This window comes from Crocodylus siamensis, chromosome 1 (assembly GCF_052110815.1).
Source record: "Crocodylus siamensis isolate JL-2025a chromosome 1, ASM5211081v1, whole genome shotgun sequence".
Classification (NCBI taxonomy): Eukaryota; Metazoa; Chordata; order Crocodylia; family Crocodylidae; genus Crocodylus; species Crocodylus siamensis.
Window position 1 is genome coordinate 110,619,469 of NC_143395.1, and position 24,454 is coordinate 110,643,922.

Genomic DNA, 24,454 nt, shown 5'->3' on the forward strand with positions numbered 1-24,454 from the left:
ATGTTTGAACTCTGCTTCCATCAGTGTCTGAGTTCTTACATGAGCCTCTGCATAAGAGAACAACTGGTTTCAACTGTGCCTTGGGAGACCCTCTTAAAGATGGGTTTCCATGAAGAGGGAGAAGAATGTGAAGGGAATATGCAGTGTGCCTGATTCACCTGGGTATGAGCGGCTCCCAGAGGCATCATGCGGCAGATGCTGCAGCATTTCCGGAGCAGCCTGATGCTCTGGATTGGTGGAGAGCATCTGCCAGGAAGTATGTGTGGCTCCAGAGAAGTGCAGAGAGAGTTTCCCCACAGCAGGAAACGCGAATGAATGGAAGAGCAATTCATGGAACGGGAGCAGCTGACATCACTTGCAATGCTGTTGGGGTGACCTGGAAGGCAGAGCACTTGGAGGAGTGCCTCTTCAGAGATACAGCCACTGTCAGATGTAGGAGCAGCTGCTAATACCTACAGCAGGACAGATGGCAGCAATTCATCTATAAGGTCAGGGGAACCTGGACTGTGATCAATCAGGCAAGGGACCCTGGCAATGGGACTGCTTCCCCTGACACAGTGTTGTGCTCTGCTCCAGAGTAGGAGAGCAACAGAGCAGATAGATTAATGAATTAGAGACTGTGTCCTGAAGAAGGGATTGGGGCACTGCAAGGTTTTTGGCTGATCAGCCAGGCTTGGAGATAAGGACTAAAGGACTGTCAAATTCTCTATCATTTATATTGTTAGGAGGTTGATTAAGGACCATGGACTTCATGGTTTAGTATAGTCACAATTAGAGCCAGAGTTACGGTCAGCCTGGTTGCAGGCAGCTAGCCACTGACAACACTTTAATCTGAGTCAATGAGGCACTTGTCATCAGGCCTCAGCTGAATTCAACTCCATCAAAGACTGGAATGGTTAGGATGGGGTAAAGGGGAGACCTAGATTCTCACAAAGATGATGGGGATTGGGACTAGGAAGATCACTCATGGGAACTGCCTCCCAAGGAGTTATAGCACCAAGATGTTGTAGGAAAGAGGAAAAACATCACTCTCTAGGCAGGCTGGGTGATCTTGTCCTAAGGTCCATCCTGCCACCGGCTGGAGGATGACAGTTTCCTGGCAGGGGTCTGAGGCCATATAACACCTATAGTCACCACAGCTTCTTGCATAAGGGACTAGTGAGACCTCATCTGAAATAATGTCAACAATTCTCAACACCAGTGTTCCAAAATATTTATTCAGATGGAAGCACGTGCAAACCAGTGCTACTGGCATGATCAGAGGAATGGAGAACCTGTCTTCTAAAAAAAGGAAACTGAAAGTGCTTGGCTTGCATAGGATAGCAAAAACGAAAGCTAGAAATGGATATGAATACATCAAGGAATATGTACCAAGACAAGAGCAAAAAGGAAATGTTGATATAAGAAGAACTAGGTTTTAAATGACCAGGAATAAAGCAAGGCTGGGAACTAAAAGATTTTAAATGATATGCCCAAGTAGATTCTGAAATAGCCTTGCAACAGCAGTTGCATGAGAAGACTACTAAGCAAATTTTAAGATGGACCATAATCAATTTATAAATAGGAATACATGGCATAAATTTCACACTATAGCAGTGGACTGGACACCATAACCAGGAGGTACCTTACAGTCATGTGACCAGTATACCTAATGTAAATTTTAGATCACCATAAAAAGCTAAGAGGATGGCAGAGAGATGAGGTTTATAACAACAGTTATTTTGGACCATTGACTTGGGCTTCTTACCATTAGAATAGTACATTGTCAAAAGAACTATTTTTCCTTGCTGCTCTCTGTTTTCTCTTTCTTCTCTCTAAAACTCACAAAGTGAAGTTCCTCTGGTTGTAGTTTAAGTCATAACAACTAGCTTTCTTTTTGAGAACCGTAGGACATGCACTCTAAGTTTTGAACCATGATTCTCAGCTGATGTAAATCCCCCCAGCAGTATCAAATTCCATGAAACTGCAGCAGCTTTCCTCTTCTGTGGAGCTGCCTCTACATCTTCAAAGATATATATTAAGTCTTGCCTTTTTCTTTATGGTAATAGACAAAGCTGTTAACCATGTCTGCTAAGATATGGTATGATAGTTAAGGGCATGGTTTAGGCTGTGGGCCTGTTTCTCAGTTAAATGGTGAGGAAACAAATTGTGCAGAAAGTGTTGAGAGAAACAATGCAGGCAGATGGTGCCTGAAATATTTAGTGTGTTATATATGTGTAAACAAATTATGTAAATTTTAAAAGAAAATCTACAAATTGATCTTCAAGACATCTGGTAAAAAAATAGAATTTATTAAACTGGCACTGAATTAATCAAATATAAACTGGAAAATACAAAACAGTATTCTCTGTTCTCCTTTTTGAAATTCTTATGTGCTAAAAAATTGGTGAGGCTGAAGCAGAGCTAAGCTGTTTGCGTCTCTCACATGACTCAACTACTGAAATATGAGCCAGTTTATTGGTGTCAATCTTATTATTTAATATGCATTTTACAATAACACCAAAAACTCCAATCACTATCAGATTTCACTGTTAGGTCACGAACAAATATGCACAAGGACAGGCATCTCTAGTAGAATGAAGTCCAGGACAGAGGACTATGAAAATAAATGTCACATAAATTTCTGTCTATATGGCTTCTAAAGCAAGCCCAGAATTGCTGCTAGGAATGCCATCACAATGGTAATCTGAAATATTTCTGTATGATAGTATGGATAGTACTTGCCAAGGCTGTGAAGAAAATTATTAATAAAAGATTCCTTTATTGACTGAGCTATAGGAGATGCTTGCCTATCTCATCCATATAGGAGGTGGATATTTCATGATGACTGATATTTGCTTCTACAAGTGACATTTCTGATATAATATTCCATATTCTATGTGACAGGAATACTGGAGAAAATATTACTGTGATTTATTTTTATGTTATTTAGCCTTTTAAAAGTTCCCATACACAAGTTTACTGTCAATTATTTAGAATTACAGTCTCAGAGCATATTTCAATTGGCTTACTGCCCTCTACCAAACTACATTTTCAAATACAACAAGAATTTTCCAACACAATATAAGGATCTTCCAGCGCAAGCCCAACAATCATGGGGTGATGGCCAGGAGTTACCAGCTGCCAGGGCAGGAGGACATTGTCCCTACCTGAGATCTAATGGCAGAGCCTGCCCTGGAGGCAGGCAGCTGCTTGGGACAGGGAGCAATAACCCATCCCGCTGCTGATTTGGCTGACCAAGAGCACATTTGCTCCCAGTCAGGAGTCTATATTTGCATTACTGCACGGTAAGTAATCTCAAGTAAATTTGCTACTTGCATTTGGAGGTAGTAAATTTACTCATGATTAGATCCAATTACTCTGCAGTAAGCACTTACGTGGGTAGATGTGGATGCTTACTGTACAGTAAAGCATCTTGTGTAGATGCGCCCATAGATACTTGGATTCCGTTCCTGGCTGTGCCATTGGTATGCTATATTGGTCATGCGAGAGTCAATTTATTTGTCTGCCTTTCAGAATCATCTTCTGTAAAATGAAAGACATACTTCGCAATTTACAAATGAAATGTTTCCTCGTCAAGTCCTAAACTGTTTTACAACTTGGTAGGTTTGTAGAACACTGACAAAATGAGATTTCTACATTGAAAATTGTACTTATGAGTATGAAATTTGTTGTTTTTAGAAGTATGCAACCTTGCTTTTAAAAGAAAAACGTTTCTCTGTCTTCTTTAAACCTATTTCCCAGTTCTAGAATGCTTTGTTAAACAAGTGACAGTATAAAACTACAAAACTACATTTAATTAATGAAGCTGGTTACAATGTTTTGACTGATTTCTTTTTTCCTGTGAAGAATTGCCCAAACTTCACAATTAAAACTTGATACTTTTAATGACTTTGCAATTTTCTCCCAGAGAAAACTGAAACATTCATTTGCCAGCTTTATTTTTTTTTAGCCTTTGCTTCCCCTTTTTTATTGGCAAAGGGGGGGACAGGGAGGAGAAGGCAAGAAGAATGGAATAAATGATTTTATTCAGGAAAAAAATTAGAATATAAATTGTCATCATGAGATTCTATATTTCTCATTAGTGATTTCAACTGACATTTGCTTGTTTTATAAATAAATTCAGATCGGACTCTAAGAGTCAAGCTGTATTTTAGACTAGTAAAGAGTTTTAAGGATAATTGTACCCTCAGTTTCACAGGTATAGATGCAGAAACCTAACTCAAGAACAATGAGGTAGCACAGATATAGGAGTGTCAGGTTTTTTTTTCATGTTGAATTTTGATTGTTATATGAAAAGCAAAGAACCATGCTTAACTTTCAAAGCCAACAGCATTCTGCTTGTGAAATGTAATCTTAGAACATGAGCTGTATGAATAATAGATTTTCAGTTTGATCACCAAACTGGAAAAAAGGTCAAACCAATTTTCTTTTCCCTTTCCTTTTATTTTTTATAAAACCATAAAACTAAAACTTTAATTTAGGTTGACCCAAAATGGTTCCTTTGTCCCAAAATGTGACTTCAAAAATTTTTATCAATTTCAAAATGAAAATATTTTTAAACAAAGAGTTGCAATGAAAATATCATGATAACTATTTTTTTTTTTTTACTTTTGAGCTCAAACTATTTTCTAAATTTATTCTGAACTTGGATTATTGTTCTCTCTGGAAACTGTATTTTCTAGTAAATGTACTATTAATTGAATACAGTATACCCAGCTCTAGAGAAACCTGGAGATCCTGTTTTACATAATCAGTTTTGAGAGTGGGACTCTACTTCATTTATCAAACAATATGAGAATGAAAGCTATAAATTAAATATTAAAAAAATCAGGACAGCAAAACTGATTGATGTCAGTCTTGAAATATAAGAAGAATCAAACTAAACTGCCAGAAGGGGGTCCAGCTATTGAGAGACCTGAATGAAAATATTATGCAATGAAAAGTTCATAAACCTCATTAATTTTTCACCTCTGTATGCTTAAAAGAAGCAAACAGATAACAACTCAGCAATTGTCTTGAATACATTCTTCTGGCCAGGAAAGTGAAATGTCAAAAGCTTTTACAACTTTGGTGAAAAGAAAACATTTATAATAGGTAGCTTCTGCCATTCTAAACAGGCAAAATCTTGGGCACAGATAAATTGTATCCACAGTATTAAAAGCTGGAGAGGAGGTGAGGAAAGAGGACAGCTTTTGAGAGAGAGTATTTAGAATTAGAGAGATGAAGAGTATCATGCCTAAAATACTTGAAACATTTGGTTTAGAAAAATCCTAAACTGTGGATTCTGATCCAAATATTTTGAAATCTTTTTCTTCTTTTCCTTCCTTCCTTTTTCCTTCCTTCTTTTCTTTCAGCACAGTCCTCCTTTAATATACCATCCATTTTTCAACATAAACAGCATAATCTACCAATATACTTCTGGAACCTAATCCTAAATTATCTGTACTGGTTTCCTAGCTAAGAGTAAGTAAACTTTTTGAAAAGCTACTCTTTGTGTTGTTGTGCCCTGTGAAGTTAACTTCATTTATGCCATACTGTTGTCTTATTTCAGAGGAGGAAGTAGGAAACTATTTTTTCTGTAATGCCTTCAGAGAAGGATTTTACAGTCTGTGAATTCCTGCACAGATTCAAGGGGTGTGTGTGCATACAATACGTTGTCTTTGCAATTTCCTGCTTTGAGGGACCATAAGAAATGCCTCACGTTTCAGCTGTCATTAATCTAGTGTACTTTCTGCATAAATATTTATATGTAATCTACATTACAGGAAATTCCTAGAAGGAAAGGTACAGATTGATTTCAAGCTATTTTTGCAATATACAGCAGTACTTAATATGAAAACAAAACTTCCTGAACTGAACTTGACTAGCATGTGCTAAGTAATAGGCAAAACTTTCTTTAAATTGTAAGTGGCTAGAATATTCAATAAACTGCTGGGTCAGCAACATAGATAAGCAATGTACAGTAAGATATCAATTTAAAGAGACTTGCTGGAAATACCTTTAGAAATGGAAGAAATACAGGGCACGCAGTGATTTTTTTTATTTTTTATTATTATTATTATTTTGCATTGAGGAGATCATAAATACATAGTCATATAATTCTGAGGTTTGTAAAAGAAGGCATGGATTAACGTGATGCTTGCTAGATGTTCAGTATTTGTAGCAGAAATTCTCATTTTTAATAGCACTCTCACACTACTTATTCCAGTATGTTTCCATATCATAATCTTTAGGAGTCACAGAGCAGCTATTGTATTCCCAAGTAAACTGCAAGTAAGAAACAAAAATGATACCTCTTATTTTGGAAGAAAAAACTGGGACCCAAAATTCTTATTTCACATTTGTTGAGGTAAATCTATTCACTTCAGTGGTGCTACTGCACAGGTCTAAATAGGATCTGAATTGTCCCGGAAGAGACTTAAGGATACTAACTTGGTATAACTCATGCCAAAATGCTCATTAGAAAGAGTGTAGCAGGAAAAGGAACTAATGGCCAAATTTAAGACATGTCTATGACAAAACAGGCCACACTCATCATTTGTATTTTCTTGCATCACCTTCCTGTTCTCCTAATGCATATTTTACCATATTAGATTTCTTTGTACTTTTTATTTCTTTATACTTCAGGATACAGACTCACTACACCTCCCCCCAGGGTAATTTTCCTTGGATTTTCTCCAAAATAAAATCGCATCAGTGTTCAAATGAAAAAAAAAAAAAGGCCAGTATTGCAGAGGTAGCTGTCTGAGGTTGGCTGTTGCATCATTTCACCACTGGGTGCTAGAGAAGCTGGTATAATCTGTTTACACTGATCAAATGGCCACCGCAGGATAAAATTGACTAGAGCTGCAAACACCTGATTAGTGCACAAGCTTAACTTACCCCGAGAGAAGCTGCCTGTCGTGTGTGTGCTCCACTTCTACCATGAAGCAAAGTCATAATATTCTTAAGGAAACACGTCATCTGTTCTTACCTCATTCAGCTTACATATATTAATTTATGTAAGTTATAGCGCAAGTATACAATTTAAACCGTTTTTTAATTTGCCCTTCAAATGAACTATTTCACATATGTGGGTATGAACATTTTTTCTCATACGGAATATGAACAAATAAACCCCAGGAATCACCAACTTGACTCAGTTCATCATACAAACATTGTGAAATTTCACACAGAGCAAGTGTGTAAAAATGTGTTGTTCCAGAAAGAAATTAGAGCTCTCTTTTTCTCTTCAACACAATTCACAGCAATAGTTGGTAACAGACAAGGTAGCATCTCCAACTTCAATGAAGTCACAGATTTTTTAATTCTGAAAGTCTCAATGTAGGAAACATTCCCACAGCAAAACATGTCCTCTTTTGCCCAGCTCTACTTGCACCACTCCTTGGTTAGAAACTTCCTGTATGGTAGCGCATAGCCCATTGATGGGATGGTACAATGGCTTGTATGATATCATCCTTCCAACCCATCGTCTCTGCCAAAATCTGTAGTTCAGTCCATTACTAATTCAGGAATGCCTGAAGATGTAGCATCACCCATTATGCTTTTCCTTTCTTAATCAAAGCAAATTAAATCAATCTAGTGTCTGCAAACAAATGTAATCATTTTATTTAGTAATTGGATAAACTCATTATTGAATGAATGTGTTTACCCTAAGAGAGAGGTTCTTGTATTGAAGGGAAAAGAAAGGCTTCTCAGGGATTATTATGAGAAGCACTCCTCATTACTGTGGGTTTTGTAGGGATCCTTAGTTGATGTTCCACTGTTTAAAGGCTTTCAAATAGGAAAAAGAAGAAATAGCTGTCCACAAACATGTTAATTATTATAATTTCTAATGCATTTTGGTAATATTCTCATAATAAAACCCTAGACACATGCTATAAGTTTATCATTGAAGCAAAGTACCAAATCTTACTGTACATACACATATGGCACCTATCATATATCATCCAAATCCATCAATGCTGAAATTAATCTGCTTTACATTGTGACCTAAAAGAAGTTCAAAGAGGATTCGAATGAACTCCTCCAGGATACAGTTCCACAACTAAATTCCCCATAGCAGGAAAATTGTGTGCCTGACAAGGAAGATGAGTTGCTTTAATAAGCTAAATGTGGAGTAAATGGCCTGCTTCTCACCACTGTAAGCCTACCGAAATCAGTATAACTGCACCAAAGTCACTCTGATTTATATGGTCCTTTTCCCACTGCTTATAGTTTCTTCTTAGATACTTTTAGCAATAAACGTATAAGCATGCTACTACTACTGTGCCTACTACTGCTACTAGTGCCTTAGTGGATATTTGTAATTCTAATACACAGACAGCTGGATTGGTACTCAGGACTCATCTAATTCATGACTCTGCCACAGGCTTCCTGTGTGACTTTGGACAGTCATAAAATCCTGGAATCATAGAAAATTAGGGAAGGTCCCTCAGGGGCTCATCCAGTCCAACCTCCCGCTCCAAGTGGGACCATATCCAACTAGATCATTCCAGCCAGGGCTTTGTTGAGCTAGGCCTTACAAACCTCCAACGATGGAGATAAGTAAGTTCATGATAACTCCTAAACTAACTTACACAGCTCTGCAGCTGTGGTTTTTGGGGGCGAACAAGCACTAGTTGCACCCAGTCTAGGTATAAGCAGCTTACTTTAAGCCACCTATACCTAAAACAGGAGCAGCTGCATTCAGGAGTTTATTGCTGCCAAAAGTAGGATGTGCAGCCATTTGATGCTCCTGGGAGACCTCAGGGAAGACAGTATAAGTAACTCAGGGGGATAGTGGGAGTGAAGGTGGGGTGGGTGGGTCTAGGCGGGTTGATGAGTCCAGGGGGCTTTGAAGGATCAGGCTGGTACATCAGGGTCTGAAAATAGCCAAGTCAGAGTCAGGGGTGAGAAGAGCACAGCCCCAGGACTGGAGAGAGTGGATGGGCTTTTCCAGCCCTTGAGCTATGCTCCAAACACATACAGGGGGTTCATGAACTCGGGTTAACTCTTTCTTAGACTAGGTCAATCAAACTCAATGCGACTTAGTGCACCTACTTAGGTGAACTAACTTTGATCAGGCATGCCATGTTCTGGGCAATTTAATCCCTCTTGCACACCTGTGTGTGTGAGCATTTAGATTGATCTAGCCTAAATGTAAAGGTATTACATTTAGATTGATCTAAATGTAGTACCTGTACATACTAATAGGCTTTGCACTTTGGATTGTATGTTGTTTTACTTGCTTTGTGTTGTCTCACTAAGTATGCTCATTGGGCTACATATGGCTTCACAGATTTCTGGGGGGAAATAGAATTCCTTGGGCAGGCAGATAATGCCATGTAATGCCCAATAGTTGCAGGGGGGAAAAAAACCAAAAAACATGACTAGCTGGTACTTGAGAATCTCTTAGCCATCACCCCTGACCCGAAGCGCTCTCTTGGTTTTTCCCTCAAAGTCACATTACACATGGCTCTGTGACTGTATCTGGTTTAGCTCATTCTGTCTGTTTAGCCTGAGCTGTCTTGCCCCCCAGGTAACACTCATGCCCAAAACAAAACGTAGCACAGCTCCTCTACCCACAAAGTTCAAATTCCTGACCTGGCTTGAATATGCCTTTCTTTGGGGTGGAACCATGTTTGTGATTTGAGTTTGGAAGCTATTATCTCTGCTTCCATAAAGGAGCTTAATGTCTTCTTACAGCCATCTTAAGTGAAGGGCAGTGTTACAGCCAAGAGTTCCAACAGGTTTAACCTGTAATAACAATCTTGCTTCACATTAGATTGCAAGCTCTTTAGGCTACTGACTGCTTTTCTGTTGTATATACACAGCACAATTAAATCCTGATCCTGAGATATGCCTGTAATATAAATTATAATTTATTATTTTACAATTTAAAGTAAAAATCAACCAAACAAGCAAACGGCCCAGCAAAAAGTGATATATATGGACAACCATTTGCATTGCACATATGTATGTATTCTGTTTCACAGGTGTTTGATGAGTACAACATTCAAATCAATCCTGACTTTCTAAAATCAACAGTGAGTTCTAAACACAGTTACACTGACCATGATTTGACAAGAGAAGCTACCAATATTTTTTGTCTTGCTCTTTACTTTCAAGAGCTAAAAGTTATGATTTAAGATAATAAGTTTAGTAAAAAGTGCAATTGGAAAATTATAGTGTGAAAGTTGGTGGAATGATTTTAGTCTGTTTCATTTTAGGAGAGGAAAAAAATTAAATCTTATTTGTCTTCATAGGTAGACCATGGGTAAGCGTTCAATTGAATCAAGGTTTCCCTTGGAGTCAGTTAAGCTTGGAAAACAGGTACAGAAGTTTTTCTTTATTATGCACATGAAACATTTGGCAGATGCCTCATTTAATTAAATCAAGGAGTGTCCACTGTGCATGGTAATCCCCTGATGCTCCAACCTTTTGTGTCTAAGCTGAGGCCCCACAGCTTCCCATCCTCTTCCCCCTTCAATGTCATAACCACCCAGTGCAGCCAGGGCCTCTCCCCATTTTCTCAATGTTAACTAGAAGAAGATTCCAAGTTCTGTAGTGGACAAAATTCCAGTTTTTGTTTAATAAATACATAACAATTTGGCAGCCTCAACATTTAATGAAAAGTCTCTTCCTCAGGCCACATTCCCCCGTGGACCCCCCTGAGGGGTGTTGGGGATGGAAAGGGAGACAGTGCCCAGGTAGCCTGGGTTGTGGGCAGCAGTGCCTAGGACACAGGGCCAGAAGAGCCTTGGGCTGAAGACTCATGGCCCAATGCCAGAGTGGGGGCACTTGAAGCTCTTTGGCTGAACTCAACTGGGAGGACTCACAGTACACGCAGGTGAGGAGCTGCTAAGCCAGGACTACACAAGTCCAGACAAACATGTACCCACACATACATATGGAATACAGGCATCTTGGATGGGTATACACCCCCCCACTGCCCCGTCTCCCCTGCAGGCAGCCAGAAAACACACACAAGCATGCTTGGCAGGTGCAGGGTGTGCTGGGTGGGCATGTGCAGGATAGCCAGCTGATGGCTCATGGCCACGATGAGTCACAGCCATATGGAGAATTTGTAGACATGCTTCAGGAGTGGCAGGTGGGAAGAGGGTGCTTTAATTAAAGGAGTTCCAATAGCCACTCTAATTAAAGCACCCAGAGCATCATGTGTATCAGCATCCTTGCACTGAAAAATGGCAGCAGGCATGCTTTAACTAAAGCTCATGGTCCTTCCATCCAGGACCAACTGCAGGTACTTCCTTAGCCTGACAAAGGGAATTTCAACCATAAAGCTTCCAAAGATACATTTTTTAAGTACTCCTTTTTTCATTATACACATATAGACATAAAAACACAAGATAAGCCATCACACACCATGAATAACATCATATGTACAACACCACACCACACCACACCTTTACTTCTTGCTGTCAATTCCTTTATAAAAAGAAAGGCTCCGTGACAGTTCCGTTTGGGTGCCTTTGCTGCTGCTGCTGCTGCTGCTATTGGTGGTGAGCCAGCTAAGTTATTTTACCTGTTGTCACATAAAGTGGAGGACCTGGCATAAGGCTGTAGGTGAGAAGGAGGCCTCACTGGGGCACACTGCCATGTTGTGCAGAGGCCCCAGTGCCAGGAAGGGTGCACTTTAACACACACACACAGAGTCACCCAGCCACATCATGAGTTTTGCCTGTCAGCAGCTTGAGGTGCAGGGTTCTGGATGACAGACTCTACCAGTAAGACACACACAGCTGGCAGGCTTAGTTTCATAGTTTCATAGCTTCATGGACTGGCAGGGACCAGCAACCAGGCCTGCACTAGATTTCACCCCCGTGCCCCAAAACAAATGCAGTCGCCCAAGCATCCACCCACATCACGAGTTTTGCCTGTCAAGCTTGGGGTGCAATTTCCCCCAAACCCCTGCACCAATTTCCTTGAAACATGGCAGGCTTTGTGGCTTCACCAGGGGCTACCACCCCTTCAGTTTTCATCCCCCTGTGATGTAACATGTAGGCATGACAGGAGTTTTGCTTTCACGAATTTGGGGTACAGTTCCCCCCAAACCTTTGCACCTATATTCTTGAAACTTGGCAGATTTCATGCTCTTAGCAGTGGCTACCCTCTCTGCAACTTGCACCCAAATTGGAGATAAAACAATAAAATTATAGATATTTCATTGATCCCCCATTATAGTCTATAGCCAGATCTCCAAAGTGGCTCTGAAGCTTTGGAGTCGCTTCAACCAGATCGAAGCAGCAAACTGATCCGAGCTCTGGATTGGATTGCTGCCATCTGAAGCAGCTGGATCCAATTCTGGATCATATCGCTGTCAACTCATACAGGCCTAATACCAGGCCTACTGAATTCTGTTCCTTAACCAAATGTTCATCTCTTTTTTTCAGTAGCCAAGTTTACTAATGATGCAAGTAATGTAATGTAAGTAATGTCTAATTACATGTCTCATTGGTATTGCTTTTCTGATATATCCTTTTTTCTATATAATATTTGCTGTGATTTTTTGCCTTTAAATGCTATAGTATTATTATCATCATTTATTTTAATATTGCCAAGGGACACAAAGCACTGTATGGATATATTGTAAAAAAATATTCTTTGTTTCCGAGAATTTAAAGTGTAGGTAATGACAAGATGTAACAGGGAGAGGAAGCAGAGAAATTGGGTGTGGTTAAGAAGAAAGATAAAACAAAACAATAGTAATTACTGTACAGTAGACAGTGTTCTCAGCTCATGGTTTGTTTAGCTATAGTAGAATTACAGTAATCTGAGATCATATTACACTGAAATATGTTTTCTTTCAAAGCATCATCTTTACATTTATTTCTCAAAAGAGAATCCCTACATTATAGGCAGAATACTGCATTTACCAAATCCAAGATGACTATGAATATAAAATGACCCCCCACCCAATAACTGCATCCTATACATGAAAATTGTATAAAGTTGTTACAAATTTTATGTATAGAATCTAATTATTGGATGGTCATCTTAATCTCTCCTGCCACTGTAGTGGGAAAAGCAGTGGCTTGGGGGTAGGCAGCAGAGGAAGGCAGGGGAGGGGAAGTGAAGTAGCTTGACACTTGCTAATTGTTCCCCTGATCCCCCATCAGTTCCTCCCTGCAGTCTGCCTCCCTACTGTTTTGGATCCCCCACACCTGCTCCCCTGATGTCTCCTCCCCTCCGACAGCCATTGTACCCAATTTTCCCCGGTACTGCTTACCCTCTGTCTCTGGCAGGGGCCAACCCTGCTGTAGTCCAGAGCATGGAGTATGTCCTTGTTTCAGCCCCAAGCTGGCCTAGTAGCAGTGGCAACAAAGGCACCTCCCACCTGGGTTTGGGGGCCTGCCCAGAGCTGAGGCCACCACAGTAGTTGTTATTGGGTGTCAGAGCAACTACATACTCCATACTCCATGTCCCAGTCTGGACTAGAGCTGGAACCATGTTGGAGACAGAGTAAGTGGCAAGGGTGTGCTGGCAGGGCAACAGAGGCAGTAGAAAAGGGGAGGGGGTAATATGGGCAGGCGGCAACTGAGGCTTCAACTCCAAAAACAGGTCTGGGCTGCAACCACAGCTGCAGCAGCCACCTGTTCTCCCACTGTCCTGTACTCAAGTACAAAATAAAAGGCTTGATTCCCCATGGTAAATGGGGGAGGGGGAACATCATCTTGGATTTGAGTAAATATGATAATTCTTATCTCCTATTTTTAAAATGACTATAGAATCACTGACCTTAAAAACATGGTTTTATTTCATTCCCAAATAAACCAGGGAGTTTGCATAAGAGAATCTAGAAAGGCCAGAAATTTGCCATAGAACAATTTCTTCCCCATCAGATAACATTAGTTCCTTGAAACTAAGACATTCTTCATGATCTGCTGATTATGATTTTCATCATATATATGTGTGTCATTTTTCCTACTGTTTTATCCTCTTGGCTTCATAAGTAAGTAGAGGCATAGAAGCCCATGGCAGAAGAGCGTGATCAAATTTTATTCAAAGCACCCGTGTTTATGCTGGGAGGAAGCAGAACACAAATTAGCCATTATGTGGGGGAGGGTCAGAGCCTGCCTTCATGGTTCAAGTGCAGCAGGTAGTGGGGGGACTCTTGCATACTTCCCAGCATGCCCTGTGGGTTCCCTGGACTGCCAAAGACTTCTGAGTGGAGCTGAATAGCTGGGACACCACTGATTGGCTGGTGGGGACATCACAGCCATGTGCCTGAATGTTCCACACACATACACACACATGGAACCCAGTGGCCAGAGCATGACTAGGCCACTGACTTTCATGTGGATGATGAGAATGATACCAACCTCTTGTGCACATGGCTTCCACATGCCATGTCTCCTGTTCCAGGCCCCACTACTCACAGCATCCTTCAATCAATATGTCATATAGAGCGTTCTGTAAAGCCATCATCCAGCCCCCCCACCCCCCATGGGACTCTCACACATGTCACCCTAGAGAGCAGTCCCTGGAGTAGGGCTTTCCATGGTAGGGAGGAGTTTCCTGCCCACCACTCTGACCCAGGGCAGCAGTCTTTCCATGGGAGGTAGTGCTGATGCTACCCAGGAGTGTCATAGCTGGATTCCAAGTGATCTTTGACTTTGTGTATAAATTTCTTATCTTGGTGCCCTGCAACAGTATGTAAAACCTCCCTCAGAGAGTGGCTAGCCATGTACAAACACTGTTTTTAGAATTTCACAGCATGTTCTTGGGCCTGGGTAGCTTTTTCAAGTGCCATGGCATTGTACGTGTAAGTAGTTGACAGCCTATCCATTACAGCCCCCTACATCAAGGGTCCTATTTGGTCCTTATATTGCTAGCACCATCTACACACATCTCTGGCACTCTGTAGGTATCTAGGCAACCATCCTGGATGCAGCATCTTGGACTTCACAGCCAAGCCTCCTGCACATAAGTATGGAGTCTGACTCTTCCCCCCCCCCACCTGGGGCCAGAAGCCATGCAGCTACTCACAACCCAGCAGTGACCGTGTCATGAAATGCTTGCATTCTGCCTCCCAGCTGAAAAACCCCAGATGTCCAGCTTCCAGCTCCCTGCTGTGGGAACCAGAAAGGCTGAGAAAATCCAAGCATCAGGGCCCAGAGTTTCTCCAGTTCTTGGAGAGGAGAAGGTGGGAGGAAGGGAGTGAGTGGGGGGAGGGTTTGCTAGGGAGAATTCCCATTTCCCTCTGTGCCTTACCTGCAGCAATACTCATTTATAGCTGCTCTAGCAAATGATACCTTGATTGTGCAAAGATGTACCGATTCAACTGTTGCTTACATCTCAGCAGTGGGGATCAAAAAAATCTTTCAGTGCATATCATGGTGTTTGTGTTAGGGTTTGTGTCAGGTGGATCAAGGTAAACATGCTGACTTCTCTCAGGAAAGCAATGTGATCTTGAGTGATGGGGCTGTCTGCTGATAATTACACAGATTTATGGTCCCATTAAATGTAACACAGATTGATAACCCCCCCCCGCCCAAAAGACATGGGGGTCCTGGGTCTGGCACTTCTGCTTCATTCCAGGCCAGTGGCATGGGGATTTGGCGGTGTTTCAGAGGCAGGTCAGTGGAGAGAATCAATAAATCAGTATAATCACACTTCCACATGAACAATTATTAAGCTAAGAGCACACCGAATATCAGAGTAAGCAATCACATTCTTCCCTCTGAGCATACCTCAAGTTACCAAGAAATCACATTAGACTGTACCTTAACCTATACACACCACATCCAGAAGGTCAGCACTAAAGTCCCTGCATGGGTAGCTGCCTTAAGATGTTTAGCCAGCACAGCATGGTGTGCCAACTGTTTGGGTGACTGTATTTGGATACTGGGGGGCACTGGATCTTGGGGGGCATTTGTAGCTGAATAGAAGGTTTTAATTTGTGTCTCAGCAAAAGCTGCTGACCACAAGGCAGAATGATGTATTAAAAACAACATTGCAAATCCTTAGGCAAGCAATTTTCTAACAAGGTAGTGTTGTAAAAGAGCTCATTGTGTAAGGAGAACAAGATGCAGCCCATCAGCTATCGTCAGGAGATAAAGCAGAAGCAAGACCTTGGAGATGAAGGAGTCAGCAAGAAAGAACAAGCAATTGACTGGGAGAAGCCAGGGTCAAAGTCTTGAGCATGCGCTCTTAGCAGAGAGGCAAGTAAATGAATGAAATGCATAGGCAATCCCATGCTAATGAAGTAAGCAAAGGTGGAGCTTGAGATGGGAGAGGAAATAGGTGGAACAGAAGGAGGATTGAAGGTGGAGTGAATATTAATGAGTATGAACCAAGGTGTATAAAATGTGAAAGGCAGACAAAGTTCTTTGGGTGAATCTGATATTTTTTATTAGACCAACTTAAATAGTTGGAAAACAATTATTAAGCGAACTTTCAGGTTCAAAAACCTTTCATCAGGCTAAGGAAGTTTCAACAGTTGGTGTGTGCTCTTCCTGAATGGAATGAAAAGTAAAGAAGCCAGAGGCTGGGCTGGTATGTATTCAACACAGGTAGTCAGTGAAAATGTAGATTGAGGAGTCAATGGGTGAGAGACAGGCTGGGTGCAGGGGAGAGAAGGAGGATGAATAATGGAGAGGTTCCTGGGGAGTCATATGTCAGGCAGGTTATAATGTGTCATAAATCCAATGTCTATATTTAGTCCATGATTTTTAGTATCCAGGAGGTTGATGAAGTAGAGTTCATAGGCTCATCTCTGGGAAGTGTTTTGTAAATTTCCTTTGAGGATCAGGACTGAGAGATTGAAGAGAGAGTAGTTTTCTTGTGAGAAATGTGCCCCCACAGGTAATTGGGTATTCCTGTCTTTGATAGATTTCTGGTGTGCGTTCATTCTGGTGCACAGTTGTTGTTTGGTCTCTCCTATGTATTTTCCATCAGGGCATTTGGTGCGTTGGATGAGATGTATTACATTTCTGGGGGTGGTGGAGATGTGTTGGCAGGTTTTACATTTCTTGTCTTCCATGGTCTGTATCCATTTGGTGTGTTCTGGGCCTGAGAAAGTTTGCTTCTGGTGATGAGGTTAGCGAGAATGGTGCTTGTTTGAAGGCCAGGATGGGTGGCTCTGAGAAGACCTCTTTAAGAATAGGATCTCTTTCTAGTATGGGTTGCAATTGTTTGAGGATTTTCCGTATGGGTTTGAGGGAGGGGTGATATGTCATAACCAGTGGTGTGCAATTTGTGGGGGGGTTTCTTCTGTACTGCAGCAATTCTTCACGTGGTATCTGGGTGGGACTTTCAAATGTGTGATCTGTCTCTCTGGAGGATTGTCCTTGTTGGGCGAAAGCCTTTTTAAAATTGGTAAGATGGCAATTCCGGGTGTTCTCTTCAGTGCAAATTTGGTGGTATCTGAGGACTTGGCCATATATCACAGCTTTTTGGGTGTGTTTAGGGTGATTGCTGGTTCTGTGCTGATATGTATGTTGGGCTGTGGGTTTCTTGTATAACCTGGTTGGTATTTTATCAATCTGGATACTGATCATCGTGTTTAAAAAAAGGAGATGTTGGTGCTGCAGTATTCTAGAGAAAGTTGGATGGAGGGATGGTGATTGTTGAATTTCTGATGGAACTCAATCAGAGATTGCAGGTTTTCAGTCCAAATGATGAAGATGTCATCAATATATCCTAAGTATAGCAAGGATTTGATGGTGGGGTTCTTGAGGAAGTCTTCTTCCAGGTGGATCATAAAAAGGTTGGCATACTGTGGGGCCATTTTGGTGCCCATAGCTGTTCCCATCGTCTGGAGGAAGTTTTGGTTATTAAAAGTGAAATTCATGTGTGTGTGGATGAAGTGTATAAGGTCAGTAATAACTTTGGGTCTGTATTCTGAGTTGTAATCTTGTTTCTGTAGATACGTAAGGCAGGCTTGGATACCATCCTCATGTGGGATGTTGGTATATAGGCTGGTAACATCCATGGTGGTTAAAAGGGTGTTGCTGGAAAGGTGGTCTATGTTTTTAAGTTTCTGTAGAAAGTCTATAGTGTCTTGGACAAAACTTGCTCTGTGGGTGATGAGCAGTTTTAGGATTGATTTAATGAAACCTGCTATTTCCTCAGTTAGGGTCCCATGGTTGGATATGATAGGTCTGCCAGGGTTCCCTTGTTTGTTGATTTTAGGGAGCGTATAAAAAGTCCCGGGTTAGGTAGTGGTGGGATCAAGGTCTGTTGTTTTTCTTGTAGTCATTATAGAAATGATTTGATAGTATTATTGAGTTTCTTGGTGAAAAGGGGAGTAGGATCTTCTTGTAGTTCTTTGTAGTAGGTGATGTCAGAGTCGTCTGTTGACTTCCTTTATGCAGTCTTCACAGTTTAGGATAACTGTGGCTCCTCCTTTATCTGCTTGTTTTATTACTATTTGGTGCTTAGAGATTCTATCACCTTTTTCTCTGGTAGACACAGATTGTTATGGTGGTGTGTGTTGATGATTATTTCATTGTTCGTTCTTTCCCTAAAGCAGTCAATGTAGTGGTCAAAGTTAGAGTTTCATCCACTGTGAGGTGTCCAATATGATGTTTTTTGTGGGTTTTGGGGGTTGATCTTTTCCTGAATGTTCTCAGAGGATCAACCTATTCCCATGTAAAATGTGAAAAGAACTAATGTTCACAGCAGGTCTCTAGTTTGTTGTTTTTTTGGTACCTTTGCCTGAAGCTGTCTCCATTCTGAATAAAGCTGTTGCAAGCAATGTGCGCTGTTGTTTGCTCCCTGCTTGCTCTGGCTAATGAGTAACAGGATCCATGAGCAACTGGATCGTCATCTCCATAGTCACTGGGCACCCCATGGATTCAGGGTCTAACACCAACTTTAAAGTGCTCAGAACCACTACATTTGCAATGGTATATGCCCCAGAAGATTACTGTTCTGTATGGTCCAAAAGTGGTCATACTAAAAACCTTGATACTGTACTTAGTGCATAGAGACTCATAACAGGTTTCACAACTTACACACAGATGTATTCCCTGCATTCTAGGAGACATTAGACCAAATGACATAAGAAGACAGAGCCTAACTGCTCCTCTGCTGCTGGGTTTCTGGGCCCATGGAGACCTGTAAGGTTAGCTACTACAGCCTTATATATTGCACTAAATTTATATAAGGGGAGGAGAGTGGGAAGAAGTGCACTGATATCTTGGTCCATATCAAATTAGCATTGCTAAAAGGAAAATTGCCATTTTTGGTAATCAGGTTTTTTGGCTGATGTGGCCAATAATGTCACCAATAAATGCCGCATGCATGTGCACAGCCACAGCATGCACAGGACCAAGAGCGCAGCCTCGCAGCTTGGAAAGCAGTGGCTGGCCGGTGAGTCTAGGGGGGAAGGGGCATGAGGGAGAGAAGGGGTGTTGGAGGGCAGATTGAGGCCCACACAGTGACAAAGGGAGTGGGTCTGGGACAGGGATGGGGACAGGGGCAGAGACAGGTGCTACATAGCTGCTGGGCAGGGCAGGGCATAGGATGGAGCTCCAGCTCATCCAGGGGGTATGGAGGGATGGGGGTGCGCTCCTGCCACTGCACACATCCCAGGGGAGGCATGGGGGACACATGTCCCCCCCCAGATCTGTGCATGGGGTGAGGGCAAGATGCCTGCTACCCACTCAGGACTGAGGCTATGCTTGGACTGGGCAGCAGTGGCACTGGAAGGGGGCTATGTAGTGGGTTACAGTGAACTTTGGGATGGCTATAACCCCCTGCCCTGCCCACCTCAAGCACAACCCAGGTCCATCCCCCACACTAGGAAGAGGCCAGTGGCATACCCCATCCCTGAGTGCACAGCAGTACCCTTCCCTCACCTCACACATTGTTCTTTGGGGCACTTGCCCACTATACCTCCCCTGGGGGTGTGCAGAGCAGTGGGAGCTGCTGCTTCCACTCTGTGGATGAGCCACTGGTCCATCCTGCACCCCGCCCTGGCAGGACAGTGCCTTCCCCTGTCCCTCCCTCATTGAGGGGGCCTCAATCTGCCCCCCAACACCTCTTCCCCCTATCCCATTCCCCCCAACAAACTTACCAACCAGGCGCTGTTCTCCAATTTGCGAGGCTGCATATCTGCAATCAGGTCAGTATTGACTGATATGGCTAGTTAATAATCTGCCATTGATATTGGGCCAAAAAATCTTTCTTGGTGCACCACTAGGGGGTAGGGTAAATGGAAATGAAATGATAATTCTGAGTAATCCAGTCTGAAATCTATTCCTACAGCATTTTATACCAGCACCAAACAAGTCACCCACTGGACATGACCTTGACAGAGAAGCATGGGTCAAGCTGAACAGACTGAGATTTGGATAGGAGCACTGAAAAACAAAACTGTACAAGATGAACATCTTGAACAGCCTCCTGTATAAGTGCAATGTCCATCAAACAGCACAACTCTTAATCAAAGCTGCAATCTTTACAAGTGTCCAGATGGGATTGATGGAATCTGCACACTTAACCATAATACCAGAAAGTGGCTCACAGCTGTCTGGGAGGAACAAGGGGCTGGGGGTTGGAAACAGGGGCTTCACCACCTCAGGTCAGCCTGGGAGCAAAGCCAGCCTGGTGCTCAGGCAAAGGAGATGAGCTCTGGCCAAGGCTAGACCACCACCCCTTGAGTTGGAGCGGTGGGGTTTCCACTGTTCCATGAGATGCTGGCCAAATATAACATAACATGAATCACAATAGGATGTGGGACAGTTCATTACAGAACTCTAAATTACAGCACTGAAGACTGATACCACATCCATCCAGGGTTTTCTTAGGATCTGCTATTTTTACAGCATTCCATATGCCGGACCATCTGTTTGGTTATGGCTACAGAGTGCTTTCTGAGCACCTACCATGAAAATAAGTGTAACTTCTACACCTTGCCTCCATGACACTGGCTCACCTTGTAAGCTACTGAGCGTTCTGATCATTTAAACTTGCAACTCTACATCAAGGCTTAAAAACACTTTTTCCTTGGTAGCTCACTTGGTGGACTGATGGTAGCTAAGTCCCTGGAACCCTGGCAAGCCCTCTGCTTCCAAAATCTCAAGATTATGATTCCTCAGTAGCTCAAGCTTCAGGGTTTTCCAAGAAACCCAATATCCCAGTTGGTGCTACTTGGATCCTTGGAAATATTTCAAAGAGGGTGCAATGTTACTGCAATGAAATTTTAGAATTCCCATTTTGTAGAATTTTTTTTAAAATATAATGTTTCATTTAATTTCACAATGACTATTTTTTAAACCATGGTTTTGTGACACCTTTTGCAACAATGTTATATCTAAGGATTGCAGGGAGAATGCAGACTAAACACAAGTGTTTTGCTAGTAAATGCCTAATGTGGAGGTTTTCAATTCATCTCGTGTTCTGCTCATTTGAAAGGCATGCAACATTTGAGGTGACTACCCAGAGTAGTTTATATGAAATTCCAAAACCCTTTCATACAACTGTATATAAGATTGCATTTTCTTGAATAATTGTAAATTCCATGGAGGGGTCATAAGTCAATTCACATTTCTTTGAAAGAAAATTTCTGCATCTTGAATTGAGAGCCACTTAAAAGTTTACATGACAGTCCTATTTGAAAGCTCACTTATACTATTGAGGTACATGCCCATTATTATCTTAAATGCTGGTAGGTTTTAGATTTGTATAAGCTTTCTTACAGTCCATCTCTAGCTCTTACACTAAAAGATTAACAAAGTCTGCACAGCAGATTGCACTTTTCTCTAATAAGTCTGTCTGTTCTTCTCTGTGTCTGTTTCTTTTTCTAAAAGGCCTCCTTTTCACAAAGTAGATTTTTCTCCCTTGCATAAAACCTTTTCTTAAATGTTTGCCTAAAACTGTAAAATGTCTAATCCCTGCCTGGAACCTGTTGTCAGACCTATTTGTCAATTCCTCATTTTCCCTTCCAGTGAATCTTTTTATTTGTCTTTTCTCTTTTTTTCCTTCAATACCTTTTTTATAGACCATTGTAACTTCTTAGTTAGTATGTTGAATGCACTCCGAGAACAGAGGTATTCCTGGCTTTTGGAATTGGCAAGTAGCGTGGAATGGTATTGAAACAGTTAAACACTATCTGTTTCCTATTTTCACATTGGAATAAAGTTAATAATCAACCAGTGACACAGGCTGCAGCAGCAAAAGCTAAAGTTATAAGTAATCCTAAAGGGAAAGAGGAAAATTGTTCCTGACAAGCTGAAATTACATTATAAAACCTCCTATATGTTGAAGAGTGCTGAGTTGTTCTGGGCATGAAGCTTATTTCAATGTTTAACTAAACCTGTTTATAAAGAAAATATCTTATCCAATATCAGTTTTCCTAAAGCGTGCCCCCTAACCCCCACTTTTTTTTTCTATTCACTGTTGGCATGGAGACCAAGAGGCACTTCACTAGACTGATCAATGCATGGTAACATCAACATAACATTTTCAGTCAAGTTCCCAGGAGCCTTCCTCCTGAATCTGTCATTTTGATTCAGATAACTAAATCAGGCTAAGCACTGCAATGATAACGGATGACTTGCCTCATTAGCTGGCTCCTGCTGCTTTACTCTGTCAGGAAGCACCATAGTGACTGTCTGGGTTCCTGGGAGAGAGAGCTGGTTTCCCTCACATTATTTTGGTCTATTTTTCCCCCTTTCTGTCCATTCTCTCTTGCTATATCAATATTTGGAGAGAAAGAAATACAAGCAATCCTTTATGCAGACTTTTTCCAGGAGAAATCAAATTGAAGTATTTCATACAAACACTAAATAAAATAGTTTATTACATTTTCAATAGCACCCCCAACAATAGCATTATATTCTCTTACACTACTTTAGACACCCTATGCACTCCTACAACCTTGAGGTCATTCTTTTGTTTTATTGGTATACCATAATTATGCTAATATCCAAAGAATCATTTATGAATTACTTAAAAATTTAAATGTACTGTGAATACGAACAAAATACTTGTAAATACCATAAATGATATTTCTAATGGTCCTTCAGCAGCAATCAGTAAATGTTCCACAGATGTGCTATAGGAGAGAGTTAAGGAAAGATAGTGCTGAAGATGGTGCTGAAGTGTCCATGAAGTCATGTTATTAATGTAGTCATAGAACATGACTATTTGTACAGCATCTACCTCCTTGAAAAATAAATTCCTTACATACAGGAAAAAAATAAGGCCTTGTGAAATAAATAAGCCACCTCCAAGTGATAGCATTCAAACTATCATTTAAACAAGCTTTACTAGTCCCTACGTTAACGATTCAACAAATCAAAACAAACTCAAAACATACACATCCACAGAATAAACTTACTTTTATTTCAGAGGTGAAGATTTACGGCTAACTGAGAAATTCTTGCCTCTGGCAGTGGTAAGATTCTGTCCTGTGAATATCAGCTAAGCCATTGTAGTTAACTTCAACTCCCAAAGTAGGTATAAAAACAAAAGCTTGAATAGTGAGGATTTCTCATGTAATTATATTCTGTGGCTTTCAGGGCCTGAAGATCATCACCATCTACAGAAGAAGGTTAGCCCAGTGTTTGTAATGCTTGCCTGATATTAAGCAGCAGCAGCAGCTTCAATTCTCTGTTCTACCACAGACTGCTTGCAGGCCCTTGACAAGTCACCCAAGGTTAGATTCACAAAGGAGACCTAGGATCCACATACTAGCTCATCCTCAGTGACAGCCAGGTACAATGGTACATAAAATAGATGCAACTTCACTGATAACCTAGATCAAGTGGTATGTTTATTCATTACATACTTGTTTTGCTCCACTCCACTTAGGGGCACACACCTGCCCTCTAGACCAACTGAGTCTTTGGATGGTCTTCTAGTGAAGTCTTATGTAGTGAATATTATACTCTGAAGATGAAGTCATCATAATTGGTATGCACTATACCTGTGTCTCAAAGCTGCCTAGAAAATATAAACTAGAAAACATAAACAAAAGAGAGAGAATATATTAACTGCACAGCTTAATGGACAATAAGCCAAATGAAAGAGGAAGGGATACATAAAGCATTTTCACCATTTGAATTCAGTTTTTAATCTCATTTATGAATCTTCAGTGTAATCCTCCATTATGGAATGATCTGTACACCAAAAATGTATAATAGAACAATGTTGTGGAAGAGGTTAGTATTCTATCTACAGTTAGAGATGGGAGGACAGCTGTGTTTTCAGTCCTTGGCTTTCTTGTCTGCTTTAGTATCTTCAAAAAGCCAATTGGTATGGTGGATGACGTTGTATGGATGATTGTTCTCCAAGAAATGGAAAGACATCTTTTCCCATAACATCACCTGAAAGAATATATATGGTCCCTGCACTGGGGTCTCTACTTTCACAGCCAAACCAAATATCTCCTCTTTTGGCTACCACTGATATTATTACTGTTTGGAAGCCAGAAACTTTTTCAACCTCATCCATGCAGGATGTAGCCCAGAGGCCCTTGGCTCCTGCTGGTGAAGTC